Here is a 27,393-nt window from a genome sequence, read left to right on the forward strand (position 1 = left end):
TTTTTTTTTTCTTTTTTCTTGAGGTACAATTGACTTTAAATCATGATTATCTCATTACTAAGAGAAGTTAAAAATCTTTTCATATAATTTAATTGGCCAAATAAATTGTGTCATGGGAACTATGTATATCCTTTGCTAACTTGTAATTTTTAATAGTGGTAAAATGCCAGTAACAAAATTTACCATCTTAACTATTTTTAAGTATACAGTTCATTAGCATTCATTGTATTCACAGTGTTGTGCAACTGCTTTCCAGAACTTTGTCTCACAAACCTGAAACTCTACCCATTAAACAACTCCCCAGTTCCCCTTCCCCTTCCCCTAGCCAGCGGCAGCCACCACCTCCTGAAAATTCCTCCATATTGTAGCATGTGTCAGAATTTTCACTTTTGAGGCTCAGTAATATTCCATTGTATGTCTCTACCAGATTTTCTTTGCTTATCCATCTGTGGGTGGACACTTGGGTTGCTTCCACCTCTTGGCTGTTCCGAATAATGCTGCTGTGTACATGGGTGTACATCCTTTCCCACTTTTTAACTGGGCTGTTTTTAATTTAAAATACATATTAATAGTAGGTCTACTGTTATTCTTATGAGAAACAGTAAGTAATAATTCTTGTGCTTACTGTTGGCCAGGTATTCTGCTCATCTTGGGCATTTTTAGTTATGAGCCTGGGAGGCTCTAAAGACCCGTCAAAACAAAATTTATTTTTGCTTTGGAGAGGGGACACTGATGAGGAAGGTGGTTTCCAACGGTGAGGGCCATCATCGCATCGCGGGCTGCGCGGGTCCCTGTGAATTCTCCAAACACGTGTGTAGGTGGGGGCGCTGTGGGAGCTTTTCCCTAGTTTGCTCCCATCAAAATTGGAATCAGTGTTTGTGCAAGTGATCTTTCACTTAAAGGTGATTTTTTGCTGCAGATTTGAAAGAGAGCATATTTTGCACTTGTCCTTGAAGCTTTGAACGAACAACATATTTTTGGTAATACGTGGACTGGATTTACAGATTGTAGTTTTGCCAAATTTCACCTTTTTAGAGTTGCTCTTTCAGTGACGTGATAGCTGCTTTTGAAGTGCGCCAAACATCAGTGACGTCTCTAGCGCCGAACCCTTGAAGGAACTAAATGTTTGCCTTTAAATCCGTAGAGCGTGTTTCCAGTTTTACGGGAACACCACTTAGAGAGCAAGGGACGCGCTAAATGAGATCAGCAAAAGGGGTGTGGAACATGTAGATTGGCGCAGTGACTGCTGGTCATGCTTACACTAGGCATATATTTCCCAAGATTTTGGCAATATGCCGGTATGCAAACTAGTGCCTCCTGTTAGGAATAGTCTGGATTCTCTTCATTCCAGAAAGAGGGGGAACGGTAGGCTGCATGAGAAAAGCGCCCCTCTGTTCATAGTGATTTGAATCTGAGGGTGAGGTGCCGGGCCCGCTGAGCAACTCATACTTACCTGGCAGGGGAGATACCATGATCACGAAGGTGGTTTTCCCAGGGCGAGGCTTATCCATTGCACTCCGGATGTGCTGACCCCTGCGATTTCCCCAAATGTGGGAAACTCGACTGCATAATTTGTGGTAGTGGGGGACTGCGTTCGCGCTTTCCCCTGTTTCTGTCCGTACGAAGGAAAGGTCTTGTGGCTTGTCAAATGTCACGTGGACGTAGTGCAGGTAGTATCAAGCAGTTGGTGTTCGTGAAAACTCGAGAGTTTTTGGGCTTCCAGTAAACTGCTCATGTATCCCAGGACTTATTTCGGTCTGTCTTCTTTTACCCGTTTTAAGGTCTTGTAGGTTTATTGCTGTAGTGTATTTGCCCTGTGTTTCCAGTAAGTTCAAAGAAAGAACGGTTTCTGGTTGTTGAGGTCAAAAGTACGTGTTGGACGCTACGTGAAGAGCTGCTTTTTTGTTTCAAGGTTTGACATGTTTATTGGTGTTCTGGTATATTTTCGTTCCGGTGTCCAGTAAATTCAGCTTCTGGCTCTAGGGGTCAAAAGTAAGTGGGGGGCTACCTTACTTTTCCCAATTTTCAAGAAGCTCTCTCTCTTACTCCCTTGTTCATAGTCCTCTCCTTCCTTCATTTAAAACCTCGTTTCTGGCATCTGTTTCTTTGGCCTTTCTGCTTCCTTCCTGAGAGTCCTGTAATTACATTAGGCCTACCTGGATAATTTGAGATACTCCCATCTAAAATCCTTGGTCACACCAGCAAAATTCTTTTTGCCCCAGAGATATGTTCACAGGCTCCAGGGATTAGGACGTGGGACGTTTTTTGGTGGGCCGTTCATTATTTAGCCCACCACATCAGCCACACCTTGCAGATTTCAGGAGCTGTTGTGAGGTCACCACAAGTTGCCCAGAGTAGGTAGATGAGCACAGTGTCTGCTGGTCCGTGTTCAGGATTGTATTTATGTGTTTACGGTTTTTGCAAATTTCACAGTATCCAACTGCTACTGGGTAGCTTCTACAGTTTGGAGAACTGTTTCATGACAGTGTAGAGCTTGCCTGATGAGAGTGACCCTTGGTGTTCAAAGTGTTTGGAATCCGATGGGGAGGTGTCAGAAAGCGGGGTTTTTTTTGTACTTACCTGGCAGGGGAGATACTATGATCATGAAGGTGGTTTTCCCTGAGTGGGGTTCATCCATTGCATTCAAGATGTGCTGACTCCTGCAAATTTCCCCAAAGTGGGAAGCTTGGCTGCATACTTTGTGTCAGTGGGGAACTGTGTTCCTGCTTTTCCTTATCAAACTTGCATTTTAAAAGAAAGGCGTGGGTAAACTAGCTGTTGATTTGTTGTTAGTGCAGCGGCTTCAGTTTCTGCACTTCCCTCAATGTTTAGCTGTTGTATAATATAGTGTGGGTGATCCTTCCTGCTTGCTTGCTTGGTCGGTGGAATTGGGAATCGCCTTTTTGGACCGACCGCTAGAGGGCTGGCTGCATCACCTTAAGCTCTGCATCTGTTGCTGTAGTTACCAGGATGTGTAGGGAAAAGAAGCAGCTTCTGGGGAAGACTGAGCAAAGGAATTCACGTGGGGCAGAGGGTAAAAGGTGGTGAAAACCTTAAGGGGCTGTCTTCAGTTTGTTGAGTAGCACTGTGAAACGACGGCCTACTTACCAGAAGTCTGGGAGTTTATAATGTACCACTTACACTTTCCGGAGCTGAGCGGTTCTGAGTTCAGGGGGGCTTTTCACTCCTTTTCAAGAATGTCCCCTAAGAGCTGTTGCCTTAAATTTCCTGCCAAATGAGAAACCCGGCTACAATATAATTTCTGCTGATAACAGTGTTTTGTGTTTCCTCCTAGACTTGCGTTTTGTTTTTGTTTTCCCAAAATAACTTTTCTATTGAAGTAGTAGTGTGCTCGTGATTTTAAAAACATCATATAGAAGGGCTCACCCTGAGAAACAACAGCTAACCCACCCTTTCTCATCCTGCCCCATCCACTGTCCTCAGAGCACTACTTTTAAAATTCTTTCATCTGCTTCTTCAGTTACATCAATAAATAATTTGTGTGTGTGCTGTATTTATACTAAAGGTTTAGCTGATATTTCCCATCTCAGTACTGTCCCGCCTCTGTCCTTTTATTATATTTATGGAACAGTTTCTAGTTCTTCCATCAGTTCCCTTAATAACTTTAAGTCATATCTTTTTATTATTTGTTGACTCCTCACTTTAAGAGATGAGTATATCAACAAGGCTTTGGGGTTTTAAAAGAAAATGTTATGATTTTGCCCCCTCTGTCTGCCCATAAAAAGAATTTATTAATGTTGTTGTAGACTGTATTGTTTGACACACAATATATATAATAGTGTGGGGTGATAGAAGAAAGGGCAGGGAGAAACGTTACTGGTAAGAAAACGTACAGTATTTACCACTTGTAAATAGTATTGATTTGTAAATTTCAGTTTCTTGTTTTGCTGTTTTTTGATGTATAATTAATTACAACAGTATATTGTTTCAGATGTACAACATAGGGATTTGACTTTTGTATGCATTGCAAAATGGTCACCAATAAGTCTAGTTATCATCGTCATCTTACAGAGCTAATACAATATTGCTGACTCTTACCCACGCATTACATTACATCCCCATGACCTATTTATTTTATAGGTGGAAACTGTACTTCTCACTTAATCCCCCACATCCACTCATCCCCTAACTCCTTCCCTCTGGCAACCACCAAGCTGTTCTCTGTATCTATTGACTCTGGGTGTTGTTTTGTTTTTTAGATTCCACATATAAGCCACATCATGCAGTAATTGTCTCTCTCTCACTTAAAGTTTTCATTTTGTAAGTGTTCATTGCTAGTACCTAGAAATAGAGTTGATGTTCAGGTATTAATCTTGTATCCTGTGGCTTTGCTAAATTTAGTTACGAGTTTTGTAGGATGTTTTAGGTAAATGCTTTGCCATTTTCTATGCAGTCATGTCATATGTGAATAAAGACAGTTTTACTTCCAAACTACAGCTTTTACTTATTTTCCTTGCCTTGTGCTCTAGCTAGGACTTCCAGTACAATTTTGAATAAAGATGCTTAAAGTAGTCATGTTTTTCTCTTGTTCCTAATCTGAGGGAAAAGCATTCAGTCTGCACCATGAAGTGTATTAGTGTATGCATTTTTGTAGATAACATTTGTGAAGCCATCGTACCTTGCTAAGTTTCTTCTTTTAGTCATAAATGGCTGTGGAACTTTATTAACAAGTTTTTCTGCACCTACTTCTTAATCAGTTTATATGATGAATTCTACAGACTGGTGTTCTTTTATTTTAATTTTTAAATTATCTTTTTGTTGAAGTATCATTCATGTACAATTTTATGTTTGCTTCACATGTACAACACAGTCGTTCAACAGTTACCCATACTACTAAGTCCTCACCCCCCTCTAGGGCGGTTACTAACTGTCCACATAAGAAGATGTTACAGAATCATTGACTGTGTTCTCCATGCTGTCCTACAACCCACGTGACAGATTTATATAGTGATTGCCAAGTATTGTGCTCCTTTATCCCCCTCATCATCCTTGCCAGTCTACCCCAACTCTTCCCCCTTGGTAACCACTAGTCACTTCTCAGTGTCTATGATAGTCTACTGCTGTTTTGTTCCTTCTGTTTTGCTTTGTGTTTATACTCCAAACGTAAGTGAAATCAGATGGTATTTGTGTTTCTATGCTTGGCTTATTTCACTGAGCATGATACCCATGAGATACATCTACGTCGTTGCAAATAACAGGATTTTTTTTCTTTTTATGGCTGAATACCTTTCCATTGTGTATGTGTACCACTTCTTCTTTCTCCATTCATCAATTGATGGACACTTAGGTTGCTTCCATATCTTGGCCATTGCAAATAGTGCTGTAATAAACATAGGGGTGCAAATAACTTCGAATCGGGGATTTTGTTTTCTTCAGGTAAGTTCCTTGAAGTTGAATAATTGCGTCATATGGTATTTCTATTTTCAATTATTTGAGGAACCTCCGTACTGCTTTCCACAGTGGTTGCACCAATTTGAATTCCCACCAACAGTGTAGGAGGGTTCCCATTTCTCCGCATCCTTGCCAACAGTTGTTATTTCTTGTCTTTTGGATAGGACCATTCTACCTGGTGTGAGGTGATATTTCATTGTGGCTTTAATTTGCATTTTCCTCATGATTTAGCGATGTGGCGCATCTCTTCATGTGCCTGTTGGCCATTTGTATTGCTTCTTTGGAGAAGTGTTTGTTCAGGTCCTCCTCCACCAATTATTTAATTGGGTCATTTGCTTTTTGGGTGTTGAGGCATATGAGCTGCTTATATGCTTTGGATGTTAACCTCTTGTCAGATATTCTCCCATATGTAGGATGCCCTTTTGTTCTGCTGATGGTGTCCTTTGCTGTACAGAAGCATTTTACTTTGATATAGTCCCACTTGTTCATTTTTTATTTTGTTTCCCTAGACTGAGGAGATGTGTGCAGGAAAATTTGCTCATGCTTATATTAAAGAGATTTTTGCCTACGTTCTGTTGTAAGACTTTTATGGTTTCATGACTTACATTCAGTTCATTTAGAGTTTACTTCTGTGTATGAGTCAGACAATAACCCAGTTCGTTCTCATACATGTAGCTGTCCAGTTTTGCCAACACTGTTTGTTAAGGGGCTGACTTTTCCCCGTTATAAATCCATGGCTCCTTGATCATGTATTAACTGACCAAATGTGGATGGTTTTATACCTGGCCTGTCTATTCTATTCCATTGATCTATTGGCCTGGTCTTCTGCCAGTACCAAATTGTTTTGATTACTGTGGCTTTGTAGTAAAGCTTGAAGCCAGGGAGTTTAATCCCCTCAGCTTTGTACTTCTTCTTCCTCAGGATTGGTTTGGCTATTTGGGGCCTTTTGTGTTCCATATGAATTTTAGAACTATTTGTTCTAGTTCATTGAGGAGAGCTGTTGGCATTTTGATAGGGATTGCATTGAATCTGTACATTGCTTTGGGCAGGGTGGCCATTTTGACAATATTAATTCTTCTTTTCCATGAGCATGGGATAGATTTTCATTTATTGGAGTCTCCTTTAATTTCTCTCATGAGTGTCTTTTAGTTTTCAGAATATAGGTCTTTCACCTCCTTGGGTAGGTTTATTCCTAGGTATTTTATTCTTTTTGATGTAATTATAAATGGAGTTGTTTTCCTAATTTTCTTTCTGTTTGTTTGTTGTTAGTATGTAGGAATGCAACAGATTTCTGTGTATTGATTTTGTATACTGCAACTTTGCTGAATTCAGTTATTAGTTCTAGTAGTTCTTTTGTGGATTCCTTATGGTTTCTAGTGTTAAACAACTTTGCATTCCTCGGATAAACCCCAGTTGATCGTGGTGTATTACTCTTTTTCGTATATACCTGAATTTGGTTTTCAGCTTTAAAGAAATAAAGGAGTTTTGTGTGTGTGTGTCCATGAGGAATCATAGTCTGTAGTCTTCTTATGTGGTTTTTATCTGGTTTAGGTATCAGAGTAGTGCTGGTTCATAAAATAGATTCTTTCCCTTCGGTGTGCCACTGAAGATCCTGGTATCACCATGGGCCGGCTCCCCACCAGGTGTCACAGGTATTCTAAGAACAAGCCATACACAATGTCTCCCTTCTGCAAAGGTGTCCCTGATGCCAAGATACACAGGGTTGACCTGTATCGGAAAAATGCAAAAGTGGATGGGTTCCCACTCTGTGGCCACATGGTGGCAGACGAGTGTGAGCAGTTCTCCTCCAAGGCTCTGGAGGTTGTTTCTGTTTGTGCTGCTGAAGGCAAGTATCTCTAAGCATTTGTGCCTCTAAACAAGTATCTCTAAAGATAATTGCTCTGTTTTCTATTTGACATTTTTTTTAGCAGCGTTTATTGAGGTATAATACACACATAATGTTCACCCACTACATAGTTTCCCGATTTTTATACAATTGCCCAACCATAACCCAGTATTAAAACATTTTTATAACCCCCTCTAAAATTTCCCTGTGCCCATTGGCAGTTGCTCCTGGTTCCCATGCCCCAACATCAGCCATAGGCAACAGCTGATCTTCTTTCTGTCTCTATAGATTTGCCTTGTCTAGGAATTTCATATAACATGGAATCAAATAGTGTTTGCTGATTGCTTTCACGTGGCATGTTTTTGAGATTCATCCACCTTAATGTATTTATCACTATTTTGTTCTTTTTCATTGCTAAATATTATTCTGTTGTTCTTCACTTTTCTGTTATTCAGTATTTTTCTCAAGCATGGAAACCTGGACTGCCTAATTTATGGCAAAGGAGTGCTAACTTGATTTGCTTTTTCTCCTGATTTTCCACTGCTAAGAAAGGAGAATTAAGGTATATCTGGCTTGTTTGTTGTTCTCTGTGATAAATGTGAAATCTAGACTTTTTTTTTTCTTCGTATCATTAATCTACAATTACATAAGCAACATTATGGTTACTACACTCCCCCCATCATCAAGTCCCCACCACCTACCCCATTACAGTCACTGTCCATCAGCATAGTAAGATGCTATAGAATCACTACTTGTTTCTCTGTGTTGTACAGCCCTCCCCGTGCCCCCCACTACGTTATGTCTGCTAATTGTAATAGCCCCCTACCCCCTTGTCCCTCCCTTCCCACTCATCCTCCCCAGTCCCTTTCCCTTTGGTACCTGTTAGTCCATGCTTGGGTTCTGTGAGTCTTCTACTGTTTTATTCCTTCAGTTTTTTCTTTGTTCTTATACTCCACAGATGAGTGAAATCATTTGATACTTGTCTTTTTCAACCTGGCTTATTTCAGTGAGCATAATGCCCTCTAGCTCCATCCATGTTGTTGCAAATGGTAAAATTTGTTTTCCTCTTACGGCTGAATAATATTCCATTGTGTATATGTACACATCTTCTTTATCCATTCATCTACTGATGGACACTTCGGTTGCTTCCATTTCTTGGCTATTGTAAATAGTGCTGTGATAAACACAGGGGTATATATGTCTTATTTTTGGTATCATTAATCTACATTTACATGAAGAACATTACGTTTACTAGGCTACCCCCTTCACCAAGTCTCCCCCACAAACCCCATTGCAGACACTGTCCATCAGCATAGTAAGATGCTGTAAAATCCCTACTCGTCTTCTCTGTGTTGTACACGCCTCCCCATGCCCCCGCCCACATTACACATGCTAATCGTAATGCCCCCTTTCTTTTTCCCTGCCCTTATCCCTCCCTTCCCACCCATCCTCCCCAGTCCCTTTCCCTTTGGTAACTGTTAGTCCATTCTTGGGTTCTGTGATTGTGCTGCTGTTTTGTTCCTTCAGGTTTTCTTTGTTCTTATACTCCACAGATGAGTGAAATCATTTGGTACTTGTCTTTCTCCACCTGGCTCATTTCACTGAGCATAATACCCTCTAGCTCCATCCATGTTGTTGCAAATGGTAGGATCTGTTTTCTTCTTATGGCTGAATAATATTCCATTGTGTATATGTACCACCTCTTCTTTTTCCATTCATCTACTGGTGGACACTTAGGTTGCTTCCATTTCTTGGCTATTGTAAATAGTGCTGCGATAAACACCGGGGTATATGTATCTTTTTGTAACTGAGATTCCTGGATTCTTGGGGTAAATTCCTAGAAGTGGAATTCCTGGGTCAAATGGTTTTTCCATTTTTAGTTTTTTGAGGAACCTCCATACTGCTTTCCACAATGGTTGAACTAATTTACATTCCCACCAGCAGTGTAGGAGGGTTCCCCTTTCTCCACAACCTCGCCAACATTTGTTGTTGTTTGTCTTTTGGATGGTGGCGATCCTTACTGGTGTGAGGTGATATCTCATTTCATGGTATTCTATAATAACTCTTTGTATTTCTATGGGGTCTGTCGTGATTTTTCCTTCCTTCTGATTCTGTTTATGTGAGTAGATTCTCTTTTTTTTCTTGAGAAGTCTGGCTAGGGGTTTATCTATTGTGTTTATTTTCTTGAAGAACCAGCTCTTGCTTTCATTGATTTTTTTCTATTGTTTTATTATTCTCAATTTTATTTATTTCTGCTCTAATCTTTATTATGTCCCTCTTTCTACTGACTTTGGGCCTCATTTGTTGTTCTTTTTCTAGTTTCATTAATTGTGAGTTTAGACTGCTCATATGGGATTGATCTTCTTTCCTGAGGCAGGCCTGTATTGCAATATACTTTCCTCTTAGCACGGCCTTGGCTGCATCCCACAGGTTTTGCGGTGTTGAATTATTGTTGTCATTTGTCTCCATATATTGCTTGATCTGTGTTTTCATTTGGTCATTGATCCATTGGTTATTTAGGAGCATGTTGTGAAGCCTCCCTGTGTTTGTGGGGTTTTTCATACTCTTTGTGTAATTTATTTCTAGTTTCACACCTTTGTGGTCTGAGAAGCTGGTTGGTACAACTTCAGTCTTTTTGAAATTACTGAGGCTCTTTTTGTGGCCTAGTATATGATCTGTTCTTGAAAATGTTCCATGTGCACTTGAGAAGAATGTGTATTCTGCTGCTTTTGGATGTAGAGTTCTGTAGATGTCTGTTAGGTCCATCTGTTCTATTGTGTTGTTCAGGGCCTCTGTCTCCCTACTCATTTTCTGTCTGGTTGATCTGTCCTTCAGAATTAGTGGAGGGTTGACGTCTCCTAGAATGAATGTATTGCATTCTATTTCCCCTTTTAATTCAGTTAGTATTTGTTTCACATATGTCGGTGCTCCTGTGTTGGGAGCACAGATATTTATAATGGTTATATCTTCTTGTTGGATTGACCCTTTTATCATTATGTAATGTCCTTCTTTGTCTCTTGTGACTTTCTTTGTTTTGAAGTCTATTTTGAACTGTATACTTTAAATGAGTGAAGTTTATGCTATGTAAATTATGTCATTAAACCTGTTATAAAAAAGAACATGTGAATTTTCAAAGAACATTACAAAGAACTGTTTGGGCTAAAATAAAAATAAACAGTAAAATATCCATAATCCTGTCACCTAGAAATTCAGACCATGTTTTCTGCATTCTTCTCTAGTCTTTTTCAAACACTCAGGTTAAATCTGACATGGTTATATTATGATAGAACTGTCTTTATATTTCCAAAGGACTTTGTGTATACTTTATAACTTCCTCATTTAACAAACATTTATTGGGTACTTATATGTTCCGGGAACCGTGCCTAGTGTTGAGGACAGAAGGGTGATAAAAACCTAGTCCTGTGTCAAAGTGCTATTGATCGGGAAGCAGTGCCTTCATTTTAATAGATGAGGAAATTGAAGCTCAGAGAGGTCAAGCGAAATGTCTGAGGTGACCCAGCTGTTGACTGACAAAGCTGAGACTAAACTGAGGCCTCTGACTGCCAGGCCTCAGGTCTTTCTTAATGTAGGTCATGCTCCTGTTTTCTTCATGATTTTTATTGTAAAGCAGCACTTTTTGCCTCTTGGCTTGTAATATCTCTGCAGAATCTTGGTCATGTAAATAAGGTGGAAAGCCTCACCGCTGTTCCTGATGGATTACACCCAAGCTCCTGTAGCTCTAACTATGATGGAGCCAACGTTTAAACACAAGATTTATATGGCCGTCGCTCACTGAAGTGCAGTTTAAAAAAAATACAAAATACCTTTGTAAAAAGAAACAGCAGTACATCTGTGTGATATAAGTGGGTGATTCTCCCTTTTTTATTTATGCTTTATTTTCTATAATTATAAAATGTGCTAGTTTGCTATATAAACACATGCATTCATGTATACACACGTGGGTGTGCATGTATTTGGTGACAGGCAGAGTTACGTTCCAGGGGTTGCCATAGGATCTTCTAAAGGCCCGTGTTCTGTCTGGCACAGCCTAGGTCATCAAGAAGAAGCTAGTGGGAACTGTGAAGTCGTCGCACAAGCACTATGTGTCCTCGGACACAATGGTGACTAGTGAAGACGGAGACGCCAATACCACGTGCAGCACCTTAGAGGCCGTATTTATCCACGGCCGGCACACCAAGCACATCCGAGCTGAGGCTGGGGGGAAGAGGGAGAAAAGCACCCCCCAGAAGCCTCTGCCTCAGCCTGTCATCTGGTCCCTCCTGAAAGCTGTCACCCACAAGTGAGGTCAGCTGGGGAGGCCTTGCTTTGGGGAGGAGTTTCAGAGTGGGACCTGGGGCTCTTCCTCTCCAGCGCTGCAGGAAAGTGGTCAGAGATGCACTGCACTCTAGAGTAGAGATGGCTTATCCATTGCACTCCGGATGTGCTGACCCCTGCGATTTCCCCAAATGTGGGAAACTTGGCTGCATAATTTGTGGTAAGTGGGGGACTGCGTTCGCGCTTTCCCCTGATTCTGTCTGTACGAAGAACAGCTCTTGTGGTTTCTGTTTGGTATTTCTGTTATGGGACTAGTGCAAGTAATAAAACGGTGTTAGACCAGGTCTCATGAGCTGCTTGGTCCTCAGGCAACAGCCTGGGCTGCTTCAAGCCCCTGGACCGGTTGCCTTTAGCAGGAGTGGCCTTTTTACCACGCTGTGGCAGAGTTAGGTATTTGCGACAGGGGTTAGGTGGCCTGCAAGGCCTAAAGTCTTCATTATCTGGCCCTTTATCAAAAAAGCGTGTTGACCCTGCCTTAGAATGTTTGAACATCTGTGCTAAGTATTATACTCAAAATTAAGAAGACTGGCATACAGGTTGAACATCTGAATATCTACCCTGGGACCCTTGTGTTTGTGGCCCTGCCTCGGTGGGCATTCTTCCTCTCCCCTTCTCCTTCTATTGCTCCTCCCTTTCCTTTCTCTCTCTCTGGAAACATTCTTTGAAGTAGAATTGCTGTGTCAGATTGTACATATTTTCATTTTGAATCATACTGCCAAATGTTTGTATCACTTAAGCTTGTACTAATAACGTATAAGGGCTTCTCTTCCCTCCTTCAACCCAGCAGTGGCCCTTAACAGTCCTTTTTTTTTTTCTTTTTTCTTGAGGTACAATTGACTTTAAATCATGATTATCTCATTACTAAGAGAAGTTAAAAATCTTTTCATATAATTTAATTGGCCAAATAAATTGTGTCATGGGAACTATGTATATCCTTTGCTAACTTGTAATTTTTAATAGTGGTAAAATGCCAGTAACAAAATTTACCATCTTAACTATTTTTAAGTATACAGTTCATTAGCATTCATTGTATTCACAGTGTTGTGCAACTGCTTTCCAGAACTTTGTCTCACAAACCTGAAACTCTACCCATTAAACAACTCCCCAGTTCCCCTTCCCCTTCCCCTAGCCAGCGGCAGCCACCACCTCCTGAAAATTCCTCCATATTGTAGCATGTGTCAGAATTTTCACTTTTGAGGCTCAGTAATATTCCATTGTATGTCTCTACCAGATTTTCTTTGCTTATCCATCTGTGGGTGGACACTTGGGTTGCTTCCACCTCTTGGCTGTTCCGAATAATGCTGCTGTGTACATGGGTGTACATCCTTTCCCGCTTTTTAACTGGGCTGTTTTTAATTTAAAATACATATTAATAGTAGGTCTACTGTTATTCTTATGAGAAACAGTAAGTAATAATTCTTGTGCTTACTGTTGGCCAGGTATTCTGCTCATCTTGGGCATTTTTAGTTATGAGCCTGGGAGGCTCTAAAGACCCGTCAAAACAAAATTTATTTTTGCTTTGGAGAGGGGACACTGATGAGGAAGGTGGTTTCCAACGGTGAGGGCCATCATCGCATCGCGGGCTGCGCGGGTCCCTGTGAATTCTCCAAACACGTGTGTAGGTGGGGGCGCTGTGGGAGCTTTTCCCTAGTTTGCTCCCATCAAAATTGGAATCAGTGTTTGTGCAAGTGATCTTTCACTTAAAGGTGATTTTTTTGCTGCAGATTTGAAAGAGAGCATATTTTGCACTTGTCCTTGAAGCTTTGAACGAACAACATATTTTTGGCAATACGTGGACTGGATTTACAGATTGTAGTTTTGCCAAATTTCACCTTTTTAGAGTTGCTCTTTCAGTGACGTGATAGCTGCTTTTGAAGTGCGCCAAACATCAGTGACGTCTCTAGCGCCGAACCCTTGAAGGAACTAAATGTTTGCCTTTAAATCCGTAGAGCGTGTTTCCAGTTTTACGGGAACACCACTTAGAGAGCAAGGGACGCGCTAAATGAGATCAGCAAAAGGGGTGTGGAACATGTAGATTGGCGCAGTGACTGCTGGTCATGCTTACACTAGGCATATATTTCCCAAGATTTTGGCAATATGCCGGTATGCAAACTAGTGCCTCCTGTTAGGAATAGTCTGGATTCTCTTCATTCCAGAAAGAGGGGGAACGGTAGGCTGCATGAGAAAAGCGCCCCTCTGTTCATAGTGATTTGAATCTGAGGGTGAGGTGCCGGGCCCGCTGAGCAACTCATACTTACCTGGCAGGGGAGATACCATGATCACGAAGGTGGTTTTCCCAGGGCGAGGCTTATCCATTGCACTCCGGATGTGCTGACCCCTGCGATTTCCCCAAATGTGGGAAACTCGACTGCATAATTTGTGGTAGTGGGGGACTGCGTTCGCGCTTTCCCCTGATTCTGTCCGTGCGAAGAAAAGGTCTTGTGGCTTGTCAAATATCTTGTGGACGTAGTGCAGGTAGTATCAAGCAGTTGGTGTTAGTGAAAACTCGAGAGTTTTTGGGCTTCCAGTAACTGCTCATATATCCCAGGAGTTATTTCGGTCTGTCTTCTTTTACTCGTTTTGAGGTCTTGTAAAGGTTTATTGCCGTAGTGTATTTGCCCTGTGTTTCCAGTAAGTTCAAAGAAAGAACGGTTTCTGGTTGTTGAGGTCAAAAGTACGTGTTGGACGCTACGTGAAGAGCTGCTTTTTTGTTTCAAGGTTTGACATGTTTATTGGTGTTCTGGTATATTTTCGTTCCGGTGTCCAGTAAATTCAGCTTCTGGCTCTAGGGGTCAAAAGTAAGTGGGGGGCTACCTTACTTTTCCCAATTTTCAAGAAGCTCTCTCTCTTACTCCCTTGTTCATAGTCCTCTCCTTCCTTCATTTAAAACCTCGTTTCTGGCATCTGTTTCTTTGGCCTTTCTGCTTCCTTCCTGAGAGTCCTGTAATTACATTAGGCCTACCTGGATAATTTGAGATACTCCCATCTAAAATCCTTGGTCACACCAGCAAAATTCTTTTTGCCCCAGAGATATGTTCACAGGCTCCAGGGATTAGGACGTGGGACGTTTTTTGGTGGGCCGTTCATTATTTAGCCCACCACATCAGCCACACCTTGCAGATTTCAGGAGCTGTTGTGAGGTCACCACAAGTTGCCCAGAGTAGGTAGATGAGCACAGTGTCTGCTGGTCCGTGTTCAGGATTGTATTTATGTGTTTACGGTTTTTGCAAATTTCACAGTATCCAACTGCTACTGGGTAGCTTCTACAGTTTGGAGAACTGTTTCATGACAGTGTAGAGCTTGCCTGATGAGAGTGACCCTTGGTGTTCAAAGTGTTTGGAATCCGATGGGGAGGTGTCAGAAAGCGGGGTTTTTTTTGTACTTACCTGGCAGGGGAGATACTATGATCATGAAGGTGGTTTTCCCTGAGTGGGGTTCATCCATTGCATTCAAGATGTGCTGACTCCTGCAAATTTCCCCAAAGTGGGAAGCTTGGCTGCATACTTTGTGTCAGTGGGGAACTGTGTTCCTGCTTTTCCTTATCAAACTTGCATTTTAAAAGAAAGGCGTGGGTAAACTAGCTGTTGATTTGTTGTTAGTGCAGCGGCTTCAGTTTCTGCACTTCCCTCAATGTTTAGCTGTTGTATAATATAGTGTGGGTGATCCTTCCTGCTTGCTTGCTTGGTCGGTGGAATTGGGAATCGCCTTTTTGGACCGACCGCTAGAGGGCTGGCTGCATCACCTTAAGCTCTGCATCTGTTGCTGTAGTTACCAGGATGTGTAGGGAAAAGAAGCAGCTTCTGGGGAAGACTGAGCAAAGGAATTCACGTGGGGCAGAGGGTAAAAGGTGGTGAAAACCTTAAGGGGCTGTCTTCAGTTTGTTGAGTAGCACTGTGAAACGACGGCCTACTTACCAGAAGTCTGGGAGTTTATAATGTACCACTTACACTTTCCGGAGCTGAGCGGTTCTGAGTTCAGGGGGGCTTTTCACTCCTTTTCAAGAATGTCCCCTAAGAGCTGTTGCCTTAAATTTCCTGCCAAATGAGAAACCCGGCTACAATATAATTTCTGCTGATAACAGTGTTTTGTGTTTCCTCCTAGACTTGCGTTTTGTTTTTGTTTTCCCAAAATAACTTTTCTATTGAAGTAGTAGTGTGCTCGTGATTTTAAAAACATCATATAGAAGGGCTCACCCTGAGAAACAACAGCTAACCCACCCTTTCTCATCCTGCCCCATCCACTGTCCTCAGAGCACTACTTTTAAAATTCTTTCATCTGCTTCTTCAGTTACATCAATAAATAATTTGTGTGTGTGCTGTATTTATACTAAAGGTTTAGCTGATATTTCCCATCTCAGTACTGTCCCGCCTCTGTCCTTTTATTATATTTATGGAACAGTTTCTAGTTCTTCCATCAGTTCCCTTAATAACTTTAAGTCATATCTTTTTATTATTTGTTGACTCCTCACTTTAAGAGATGAGTATATCAACAAGGCTTTGGGGTTTTAAAAGAAAATGTTATGATTTTGCCCCCTCTGTCTGCCCATAAAAAGAATTTATTAATGTTGTTGTAGACTGTATTGTTTGACACACAATATATATAATAGTGTGGGGTGATAGAAGAAAGGGCAGGGAGAAACGTTACTGGTAAGAAAACGTACAGTATTTACCACTTGTAAATAGTATTGATTTGTAAATTTCAGTTTCTTGTTTTGCTGTTTTTTGATGTATAATTAATTACAACAGTATATTGTTTCAGATGTACAACATAGGGATTTGACTTTTGTATGCATTGCAAAATGGTCACCAATAAGTCTAGTTATCATCGTCATCTTACAGAGCTAATACAATATTGCTGACTCTTACCCACGCATTACATTACATCCCCATGACCTATTTATTTTATAGGTGGAAACTGTACTTCTCACTTAATCCCCCACATCCACTCATCCCCTAACTCCTTCCCTCTGGCAACCACCAAGCTGTTCTCTGTATCTATTGACTCTGGGTGTTGTTTTGTTTTTTAGATTCCACATATAAGCCACATCATGCAGTAATTGTCTCTCTCTCACTTAAAGTTTTCATTTTGTAAGTGTTCATTGCTAGTACCTAGAAATAGAGTTGATGTTCAGGTATTAATCTTGTATCCTGTGGCTTTGCTAAATTTAGTTACGAGTTTTGTAGGATGTTTTAGGTAAATGCTTTGCCATTTTCTATGCAGTCATGTCATATGTGAATAAAGACAGTTTTACTTCCAAACTACAGCTTTTACTTATTTTCCTTGCCTTGTGCTCTAGCTAGGACTTCCAGTACAATTTTGAATAAAGATGCTTAAAGTAGTCATGTTTTTCTCTTGTTCCTAATCTGAGGGAAAAGCATTCAGTCTGCACCATGAAGTGTATTAGTGTATGCATTTTTGTAGATAACATTTGTGAAGCCATCGTACCTTGCTAAGTTTCTTCTTTTAGTCATAAATGGCTGTGGAACTTTATTAACAAGTTTTTCTGCACCTACTTCTTAATCAGTTTATATGATGAATTCTACAGACTGGTGTTCTTTTATTTTAATTTTTAAATTATCTTTTTGTTGAAGTATCATTCATGTACAATTTTATGTTTGCTTCACATGTACAACACAGTCGTTCAACAGTTACCCATACTACTAAGTCCTCACCCCCCTCTAGGGCGGTTACTAACTGTCCACATAAGAAGATGTTACAGAATCATTGACTGTGTTCTCCATGCTGTCCTACAACCCACGTGACAGATTTATATAGTGATTGCCAAGTATTGTGCTCCTTTATCCCCCTCATCATCCTTGCCAGTCTACCCCAACTCTTCCCCCTTGGTAACCACTAGTCACTTCTCAGTGTCTATGATAGTCTACTGCTGTTTTGTTCCTTCTGTTTTGCTTTGTGTTTATACTCCAAACGTAAGTGAAATCAGATGGTATTTGTGTTTCTATGCTTGGCTTATTTCACTGAGCATGATACCCATGAGATACATCTACGTCGTTGCAAATAACAGGATTTTTTTTCTTTTTATGGCTGAATACCTTTCCATTGTGTATGTGTACCACTTCTTCTTTCTCCATTCATCAATTGATGGACACTTAGGTTGCTTCCATATCTTGGCCATTGCAAATAGTGCTGTAATAAACATAGGGGTGCAAATAACTTCGAATCGGGGATTTTGTTTTCTTCAGGTAAGTTCCTTGAAGTTGAATAATTGCGTCATATGGTATTTCTATTTTCAATTATTTGAGGAACCTCCGTACTGCTTTCCACAGTGGTTGCACCAATTTGAATTCCCACCAACAGTGTAGGAGGGTTCCCATTTCTCCGCATCCTTGCCAACAGTTGTTATTTCTTGTCTTTTGGATAGGACCATTCTACCTGGTGTGAGGTGATATTTCATTGTGGCTTTAATTTGCATTTTCCTCATGATTTAGCGATGTGGCGCATCTCTTCATGTGCCTGTTGGCCATTTGTATTGCTTCTTTGGAGAAGTGTTTGTTCAGGTCCTCCTCCACCAATTATTTAATTGGGTCATTTGCTTTTTGGGTGTTGAGGCATATGAGCTGCTTATATGCTTTGGATGTTAACCTCTTGTCAGATATTCTCCCATATGTAGGATGCCCTTTTGTTCTGCTGATGGTGTCCTTTGCTGTACAGAAGCATTTTACTTTGATATAGTCCCACTTGTTCATTTTTTATTTTGTTTCCCTAGACTGAGGAGATGTGTGCAGGAAAATTTGCTCATGCTTATATTAAAGAGATTTTTGCCTACGTTCTGTTGTAAGACTTTTATGGTTTCATGACTTACATTCAGTTCATTTAGAGTTTACTTCTGTGTATGAGTCAGACAATAACCCAGTTCGTTCTCATACATGTAGCTGTCCAGTTTTGCCAACACTGTTTGTTAAGGGGCTGACTTTTCCCCGTTATAAATCCATGGCTCCTTGATCATGTATTAACTGACCAAATGTGGATGGTTTTATACCTGGCCTGTCTATTCTATTCCATTGATCTATTGGCCTGGTCTTCTGCCAGTACCAAATTGTTTTGATTACTGTGGCTTTGTAGTAAAGCTTGAAGCCAGGGAGTTTAATCCCCTCAGCTTTGTACTTCTTCTTCCTCAGGATTGGTTTGGCTATTTGGGGCCTTTTGTGTTCCATATGAATTTTAGAACTATTTGTTCTAGTTCATTGAGGAGAGCTGTTGGCATTTTGATAGGGATTGCATTGAATCTGTACATTGCTTTGGGCAGGGTGGCCATTTTGACAATATTAATTCTTCTTTTCCATGAGCATGGGATAGATTTTCATTTATTGGAGTCTCCTTTAATTTCTCTCATGAGTGTCTTTTAGTTTTCAGAATATAGGTCTTTCACCTCCTTGGGTAGGTTTATTCCTAGGTATTTTATTCTTTTTGATGTAATTATAAATGGAGTTGTTTTCCTAATTTTCTTTCTGTTTGTTTGTTGTTAGTATGTAGGAATGCAACAGATTTCTGTGTATTGATTTTGTATACTGCAACTTTGCTGAATTCAGTTATTAGTTCTAGTAGTTCTTTTGTGGATTCCTTATGGTTTCTAGTGTTAAACAACTTTGCATTCCTCGGATAAACCCCAGTTGATCGTGGTGTATTACTCTTTTTCGTATATACCTGAATTTGGTTTTCAGCTTTAAAGAAATAAAGGAGTTTTGTGTGTGTGTGTCCATGAGGAATCATAGTCTGTAGTCTTCTTATGTGGTTTTTATCTGGTTTAGGTATCAGAGTAGTGCTGGTTCATAAAATAGATTCTTTCCCTTCGGTGTGCCACTGAAGATCCTGGTATCACCATGGGCCGGCTCCCCACCAGGTGTCACAGGTATTCTAAGAACAAGCCATACACAATGTCTCCCTTCTGCAAAGGTGTCCCTGATGCCAAGATACACAGGGTTGACCTGTATCGGAAAAATGCAAAAGTGGATGGGTTCCCACTCTGTGGCCACATGGTGGCAGACGAGTGTGAGCAGTTCTCCTCCAAGGCTCTGGAGGTTGTTTCTGTTTGTGCTGCTGAAGGCAAGTATCTCTAAGCATTTGTGCCTCTAAACAAGTATCTCTAAAGATAATTGCTCTGTTTTCTATTTGACATTTTTTTTAGCAGCGTTTATTGAGGTATAATACACACATAATGTTCACCCACTACATAGTTTCCCGATTTTTATACAATTGCCCAACCATAACCCAGTATTAAAACATTTTTATAACCCCCTCTAAAATTTCCCTGTGCCCATTGGCAGTTGCTCCTGGTTCCCATGCCCCAACATCAGCCATAGGCAACAGCTGATCTTCTTTCTGTCTCTATAGATTTGCCTTGTCTAGGAATTTCATATAACATGGAATCAAATAGTGTTTGCTGATTGCTTTCACGTGGCATGTTTTTGAGATTCATCCACCTTAATGTATTTATCACTATTTTGTTCTTTTTCATTGCTAAATATTATTCTGTTGTTCTTCACTTTTCTGTTATTCAGTATTTTTCTCAAGCATGGAAACCTGGACTGCCTAATTTATGGCAAAGGAGTGCTAACTTGATTTGCTTTTTCTCCTGATTTTCCACTGCTAAGAAAGGAGAATTAAGGTATATCTGGCTTGTTTGTTGTTCTCTGTGATAAATGTGAAATCTAGACTTTTTTTTTTCTTCGTATCATTAATCTACAATTACATAAGCAACATTATGGTTACTACACTCCCCCCATCATCAAGTCCCCACCACCTACCCCATTACAGTCACTGTCCATCAGCATAGTAAGATGCTATAGAATCACTACTTGTTTCTCTGTGTTGTACAGCCCTCCCCGTGCCCCCCACTACGTTATGTCTGCTAATTGTAATAGCCCCCTACCCCCTTGTCCCTCCCTTCCCACTCATCCTCCCCAGTCCCTTTCCCTTTGGTACCTGTTAGTCCATTCTTGGGTTCTGTGAGTCTTCTACTGTTTTATTCCTTCAGTTTTTTCTTTGTTCTTATACTCCACAGATGAGTGAAATCATTTGATACTTGTCTTTTTCAACCTGGCTTATTTCAGTGAGCATAATGCCCTCTAGCTCCATCCATGTTGTTGCAAATGGTAAAATTTGTTTTCCTCTTACGGCTGAATAATATTCCATTGTGTATATGTACACATCTTCTTTATCCATTCATCTACTGATGGACACTTCGGTTGCTTCCATTTCTTGGCTATTGTAAATAGTGCTGTGATAAACACAGGGGTATATATGTCTTATTTTTGGTATCATTAATCTACATTTACATGAAGAACATTACGTTTACTAGGCTACCCCCTTCACCAAGTCTCCCCCACAAACCCCATTGCAGACACTGTCCATCAGCATAGTAAGATGCTGTAAAATCCCTACTCGTCTTCTCTGTGTTGTACACGCCTCCCCATGCCCCCGCCCACATTACACATGCTAATCGTAATGCCCCCTTTCTTTTTCCCTGCCCTTATCCCTCCCTTCCCACCCATCCTCCCCAGTCCCTTTCCCTTTGGTAACTGTTAGTCCATTCTTGGGTTCTGTGATTGTGCTGCTGTTTTGTTCCTTCAGGTTTTCTTTGTTCTTATACTCCACAGATGAGTGAAATCATTTGGTACTTGTCTTTCTCCACCTGGCTCATTTCACTGAGCATAATACCCTCTAGCTCCATCCATGTTGTTGCAAATGGTAGGATCTGTTTTCTTCTTATGGCTGAATAATATTCCATTGTGTATATGTACCACCTCTTCTTTTTCCATTCATCTACTGGTGGACACTTAGGTTGCTTCCATTTCTTGGCTATTGTAAATAGTGCTGCGATAAACACCGGGGTATATGTATCTTTTTGTAACTGAGATTCCTGGATTCTTGGGGTAAATTCCTAGAAGTGGAATTCCTGGGTCAAATGGTTTTTCCATTTTTAGTTTTTTGAGGAACCTCCATACTGCTTTCCACAATGGTTGAACTAATTTACATTCCCACCAGCAGTGTAGGAGGGTTCCCCTTTCTCCACAACCTCGCCAACATTTGTTGTTGTTTGTCTTTTGGATGGTGGCGATCCTTACTGGTGTGAGGTGATATCTCATTTCATGGTATTCTATAATAACTCTTTGTATTTCTATGGGGTCTGTCGTGATTTTTCCTTCCTTCTGATTCTGTTTATGTGAGTAGATTCTCTTTTTTTTCTTGAGAAGTCTGGCTAGGGGTTTATCTATTGTGTTTATTTTCTTGAAGAACCAGCTCTTGCTTTCATTGATTTTTTTCTATTGTTTTATTATTCTCAATTTTATTTATTTCTGCTCTAATCTTTATTATGTCCCTCTTTCTACTGACTTTGGGCCTCATTTGTTGTTCTTTTTCTAGTTTCATTAATTGTGAGTTTAGACTGCTCATATGGGATTGATCTTCTTTCCTGAGGCAGGCCTGTATTGCAATATACTTTCCTCTTAGCACGGCCTTGGCTGCATCCCACAGGTTTTGCGGTGTTGAATTATTGTTGTCATTTGTCTCCATATATTGCTTGATCTGTGTTTTCATTTGGTCATTGATCCATTGGTTATTTAGGAGCATGTTGTGAAGCCTCCCTGTGTTTGTGGGGTTTTTCATACTCTTTGTGTAATTTATTTCTAGTTTCACACCTTTGTGGTCTGAGAAGCTGGTTGGTACAACTTCAGTCTTTTTGAAATTACTGAGGCTCTTTTTGTGGCCTAGTATATGATCTGTTCTTGAAAATGTTCCATGTGCACTTGAGAAGAATGTGTATTCTGCTGCTTTTGGATGTAGAGTTCTGTAGATGTCTGTTAGGTCCATCTGTTCTATTGTGTTGTTCAGGGCCTCTGTCTCCCTACTCATTTTCTGTCTGGTTGATCTGTCCTTCAGAATTAGTGGAGGGTTGACGTCTCCTAGAATGAATGTATTGCATTCTATTTCCCCTTTTAATTCAGTTAGTATTTGTTTCACATATGTCGGTGCTCCTGTGTTGGGAGCACAGATATTTATAATGGTTATATCTTCTTGTTGGATTGACCCTTTTATCATTATGTAATGTCCTTCTTTGTCTCTTGTGACTTTCTTTGTTTTGAAGTCTATTTTGAACTGTATACTTTAAATGAGTGAAGTTTATGCTATGTAAATTATGTCATTAAACCTGTTATAAAAAAGAACATGTGAATTTTCAAAGAACATTACAAAGAACTGTTTGGGCTAAAATAAAAATAAACAGTAAAATATCCATAATCCTGTCACCTAGAAATTCAGACCATGTTTTCTGCATTCTTCTCTAGTCTTTTTCAAACACTCAGGTTAAATCTGACATGGTTATATTATGATAGAACTGTCTTTATATTTCCAAAGGACTTTGTGTATACTTTATAACTTCCTCATTTAACAAACATTTATTGGGTACTTATATGTTCCGGGAACCGTGCCTAGTGTTGAGGACAGAAGGGTGATAAAAACCTAGTCCTGTGTCAAAGTGCTATTGATCGGGAAGCAGTGCCTTCATTTTAATAGATGAGGAAATTGAAGCTCAGAGAGGTCAAGCGAAATGTCTGAGGTGACCCAGCTGTTGACTGACAAAGCTGAGACTAAACTGAGGCCTCTGACTGCCAGGCCTCAGGTCTTTCTTAATGTAGGTCATGCTCCTGTTTTCTTCATGATTTTTATTGTAAAGCAGCACTTTTTGCCTCTTGGCTTGTAATATCTCTGCAGAATCTTGGTCATGTAAATAAGGTGGAAAGCCTCACCGCTGTTCCTGATGGATTACACCCAAGCTCCTGTAGCTCTAACTATGATGGAGCCAACGTTTAAACACAAGATTTATATGGCCGTCGCTCACTGAAGTGCAGTTTAAAAAAAATACAAAATACCTTTGTAAAAAGAAACAGCAGTACCATCTGTGTGATATAAGTGGGTGATTCTCCCTTTTTTACTTATGCTTTATTTTCTATAATTATAAAATGTGCTAGTTTGCTATATAAACACATGCATTCATGTATACACACGTGGGTGTGCATGTATTTGGTGACAGGCAGAGTTACGTTCCAGGGGTTGCCATAGGATCTTCTAAAGGCCCGTGTTCTGTCTGGCACAGCCTAGGTCATCAAGAAGAAGCTAGTGGGAACTGTGAAGTCGTTGCACAAGCACTATGTGTCCTCGGACACAATGGTGACTAGTGAAGACGGAGACGCCAATACCACGTGCAGCACCTTAGAGGCCGTATTTATCCACGGCCGGCACACCAAGCACATCCGAGCTGAGGCTGGGGGGAAGAGGGAGAAAAGCACCCCCCAGAAGCCTCTGCCTCAGCCTGTCATCTGGTCCCTCCTGAAAGCTGTCACCCACAAGTGAGGTCAGCTGGGGAGGCCTTGCTTTGGGGAGGAGTTTCAGAGTGGGACCTGGGGCTCTTCCTCTCCAGCGCTGCAGGAAAGTGGTCAGAGATGCACTGCACTCTAGAGTAGAGATGGCTTATCCATTGCACTCCGGATGTGCTGACCCCTGCGATTTCCCCAAATGTGGGAAACTTGGCTGCATAATTTGTGGTAAGTGGGGGACTGCGTTCGCGCTTTCCCCTGATTCTGTCTGTACGAAGAACAGCTCTTGTGGTTTCTGTTTGGTATTTCTGTTATGGGACTAGTGCAAGTAATAAAACGGTGTTAGACCAGGTCTCATGAGCTGCTTGGTCCTCAGGCAACAGCCTGGGCTGCTTCAAGCCCCTGGACCGGTTGCCTTTAGCAGGAGTGGCCTTTTTACCACGCTGTGGCAGAGTTAGGTATTTGCGACAGGGGTTAGGTGGCCTGCAAGGCCTAAAGTCTTCATTATCTGGCCCTTTATCAAAAAAGCGTGTTGACCCTGCCTTAGAATGTTTGAACATCTGTGCTAAGTATTATACTCAAAATTAAGAAGACTGGCATACAGGTTGAACATCTGAATATCTACCCTGGGACCCTTGTGTTTGTGGCCCTGCCTCGGTGGGCATTCTTCCTCTCCCCTTCTCCTTCTATTGCTCCTCCCTTTCCTTTCTCTCTCTCTGGAAACATTCTTTGAAGTAGAATTGCTGTGTCAGATTGTACATATTTTCATTTTGAATCATACTGCCAAATGTTTGTATCACTTAAGCTTGTACTAATAACGTATAAGGGCTTCTCTTCCCTCCTTCAACCCAGCAGTGGCCCTTAACAGTCCTTTTTTTTTTTCTTTTTTCTTGAGGTACAATTGACTTTAAATCATGATTATCTCATTACTAAGAGAAGTTAAAAATCTTTTCATATAATTTAATTGGCCAAATAAATTGTGTCATGGGAACTATGTATATCCTTTGCTAACTTGTAATTTTTAATAGTGGTAAAATGCCAGTAACAAAATTTACCATCTTAACTATTTTTAAGTATACAGTTCATTAGCATTCATTGTATTCACAGTGTTGTGCAACTGCTTTCCAGAACTTTGTCTCACAAACCTGAAACTCTACCCATTAAACAACTCCCCAGTTCCCCTTCCCCTTCCCCTAGCCAGCGGCAGCCACCACCTCCTGAAAATTCCTCCATATTGTAGCATGTGTCAGAATTTTCACTTTTGAGGCTCAGTAATATTCCATTGTATGTCTCTACCAGATTTTCTTTGCTTATCCATCTGTGGGTGGACACTTGGGTTGCTTCCACCTCTTGGCTGTTCCGAATAATGCTGCTGTGTACATGGGTGTACATCCTTTCCCGCTTTTTAACTGGGCTGTTTTTAATTTAAAATACATATTAATAGTAGGTCTACTGTTATTCTTATGAGAAACAGTAAGTAATAATTCTTGTGCTTACTGTTGGCCAGGTATTCTGCTCATCTTGGGCATTTTTAGTTATGAGCCTGGGAGGCTCTAAAGACCCGTCAAAACAAAATTTATTTTTGCTTTGGAGAGGGGACACTGATGAGGAAGGTGGTTTCCAACGGTGAGGGCCATCATCGCATCGCGGGCTGCGCGGGTCCCTGTGAATTCTCCAAACACGTGTGTAGGTGGGGGCGCTGTGGGAGCTTTTCCCTAGTTTGCTCCCATCAAAATTGGAATCAGTGTTTGTGCAAGTGATCTTTCACTTAAAGGTGATTTTTTTGCTGCAGATTTGAAAGAGAGCATATTTTGCACTTGTCCTTGAAGCTTTGAACGAACAACATATTTTTGGCAATACGTGGACTGGATTTACAGATTGTAGTTTTGCCAAATTTCACCTTTTTAGAGTTGCTCTTTCAGTGACGTGATAGCTGCTTTTGAAGTGCGCCAAACATCAGTGACGTCTCTAGCGCCGAACCCTTGAAGGAACTAAATGTTTGCCTTTAAATCCGTAGAGCGTGTTTCCAGTTTTACGGGAACACCACTTAGAGAGCAAGGGACGCGCTAAATGAGATCAGCAAAAGGGGTGTGGAACATGTAGATTGGCGCAGTGACTGCTGGTCATGCTTACACTAGGCATATATTTCCCAAGATTTTGGCAATATGCCGGTATGCAAACTAGTGCCTCCTGTTAGGAATAGTCTGGATTCTCTTCATTCCAGAAAGAGGGGGAACGGTAGGCTGCATGAGAAAAGCGCCCCTCTGTTCATAGTGATTTGAATCTGAGGGTGAGGTGCCGGGCCCGCTGAGCAACTCATACTTACCTGGCAGGGGAGATACCATGATCACGAAGGTGGTTTTCCCAGGGCGAGGCTTATCCATTGCACTCCGGATGTGCTGACCCCTGCGATTTCCCCAAATGTGGGAAACTCGACTGCATAATTTGTGGTAGTGGGGGACTGCGTTCGCGCTTTCCCCTGATTCTGTCCATGCGAAGAAAAGGTCTTGTGGCTTGTCAAATATCTTGTGGACGTAGTGCAGGTAGTATCAAGCAGTTGGTGTTAGTGAAAACTCGAGAGTTTTTGGGCTTCCAGTAACTGCTCATATATCCCAGGAGTTATTTCGGTCTGTCTTCTTTTACTCGTTTTGAGGTCTTGTAAAGGTTTATTGCCGTAGTGTATTTGCCCTGTGTTTCCAGTAAGTTCAAAGAAAGAACGGTTTCTGGTTGTTGAGGTCAAAAGTACGTGTTGGACGCTACGTGAAGAGCTGCTTTTTTGTTTCAAGGTTTGACATGTTTATTGGTGTTCTGGTATATTTTCGTTCCGGTGTCCAGTAAATTCAGCTTCTGGCTCTAGGGGTCAAAAGTAAGTGGGGGGCTACCTTACTTTTCCCAATTTTCAAGAAGCTCTCTCTCTTACTCCCTTGTTCATAGTCCTCTCCTTCCTTCATTTAAAACCTCGTTTCTGGCATCTGTTTCTTTGGCCTTTCTGCTTCCTTCCTGAGAGTCCTGTAATTACATTAGGCCTACCTGGATAATTTGAGATACTCCCATCTAAAATCCTTGGTCACACCAGCAAAATTCTTTTTGCCCCAGAGATATGTTCACAGGCTCCAGGGATTAGGACGTGGGACGTTTTTTGGTGGGCCGTTCATTATTTAGCCCACCACATCAGCCACACCTTGCAGATTTCAGGAGCTGTTGTGAGGTCACCACAAGTTGCCCAGAGTAGGTAGATGAGCACAGTGTCTGCTGGTCCGTGTTCAGGATTGTATTTATGTGTTTACGGTTTTTGCAAATTTCACAGTATCCAACTGCTACTGGGTAGCTTCTACAGTTTGGAGAACTGTTTCATGACAGTGTAGAGCTTGCCTGATGAGAGTGACCCTTGGTGTTCAAAGTGTTTGGAATCCGATGGGGAGGTGTCAGAAAGCGGGGTTTTTTTTGTACTTACCTGGCAGGGGAGAT

At 41.0% G+C, this 27,393-nt stretch overlaps 5 non-coding genes and 2 pseudogenes across 5 annotated transcripts; all 7 read left to right on the forward strand.

Annotated features, from left to right (window-relative positions):
• Nucleotides 1–1,445: 1,445 nt before the first annotated feature.
• Nucleotides 1,446–1,609, forward strand: LOC130683744 (U1 spliceosomal RNA). Its single transcript, XR_008997613.1, has one exon. It is a non-coding gene; the product is annotated as a U1 spliceosomal RNA (small nuclear RNA).
• A 963-nt stretch (nucleotides 1,610–2,572) lies between these two features.
• On the forward strand, nucleotides 2,573–2,736 carry LOC130683728 (U1 spliceosomal RNA). The gene has a single exon (XR_008997604.1). It is a non-coding gene; the product is annotated as a U1 spliceosomal RNA (small nuclear RNA).
• An 8,897-nt stretch (nucleotides 2,737–11,633) lies between these two features.
• On the forward strand, nucleotides 11,634–11,785 carry LOC130683739 (U1 spliceosomal RNA; annotated as a pseudogene).
• A 2,058-nt stretch (nucleotides 11,786–13,843) lies between these two features.
• Nucleotides 13,844–14,007, forward strand: LOC130683751 (U1 spliceosomal RNA). The gene has a single exon (XR_008997620.1). It is a non-coding gene; the product is annotated as a U1 spliceosomal RNA (small nuclear RNA).
• Nucleotides 14,008–14,971: 964 nt separating this feature from the next.
• LOC130683729 (U1 spliceosomal RNA) lies at nucleotides 14,972–15,135 on the forward strand. Its single transcript, XR_008997605.1, has one exon. It is a non-coding gene; the product is annotated as a U1 spliceosomal RNA (small nuclear RNA).
• An 8,898-nt stretch (nucleotides 15,136–24,033) lies between these two features.
• Nucleotides 24,034–24,185, forward strand: LOC130683740 (U1 spliceosomal RNA; annotated as a pseudogene).
• A 2,058-nt stretch (nucleotides 24,186–26,243) lies between these two features.
• On the forward strand, nucleotides 26,244–26,407 carry LOC130683718 (U1 spliceosomal RNA). Its single transcript, XR_008997594.1, has one exon. It is a non-coding gene; the product is annotated as a U1 spliceosomal RNA (small nuclear RNA).
• The last annotated feature ends 986 nt before the right edge of the window (nucleotides 26,408–27,393 follow it).

This window comes from Manis pentadactyla, chromosome 4 (assembly GCF_030020395.1).
Source record: "Manis pentadactyla isolate mManPen7 chromosome 4, mManPen7.hap1, whole genome shotgun sequence".
Classification (NCBI taxonomy): domain Eukaryota; kingdom Metazoa; phylum Chordata; class Mammalia; order Pholidota; family Manidae; genus Manis; species Manis pentadactyla.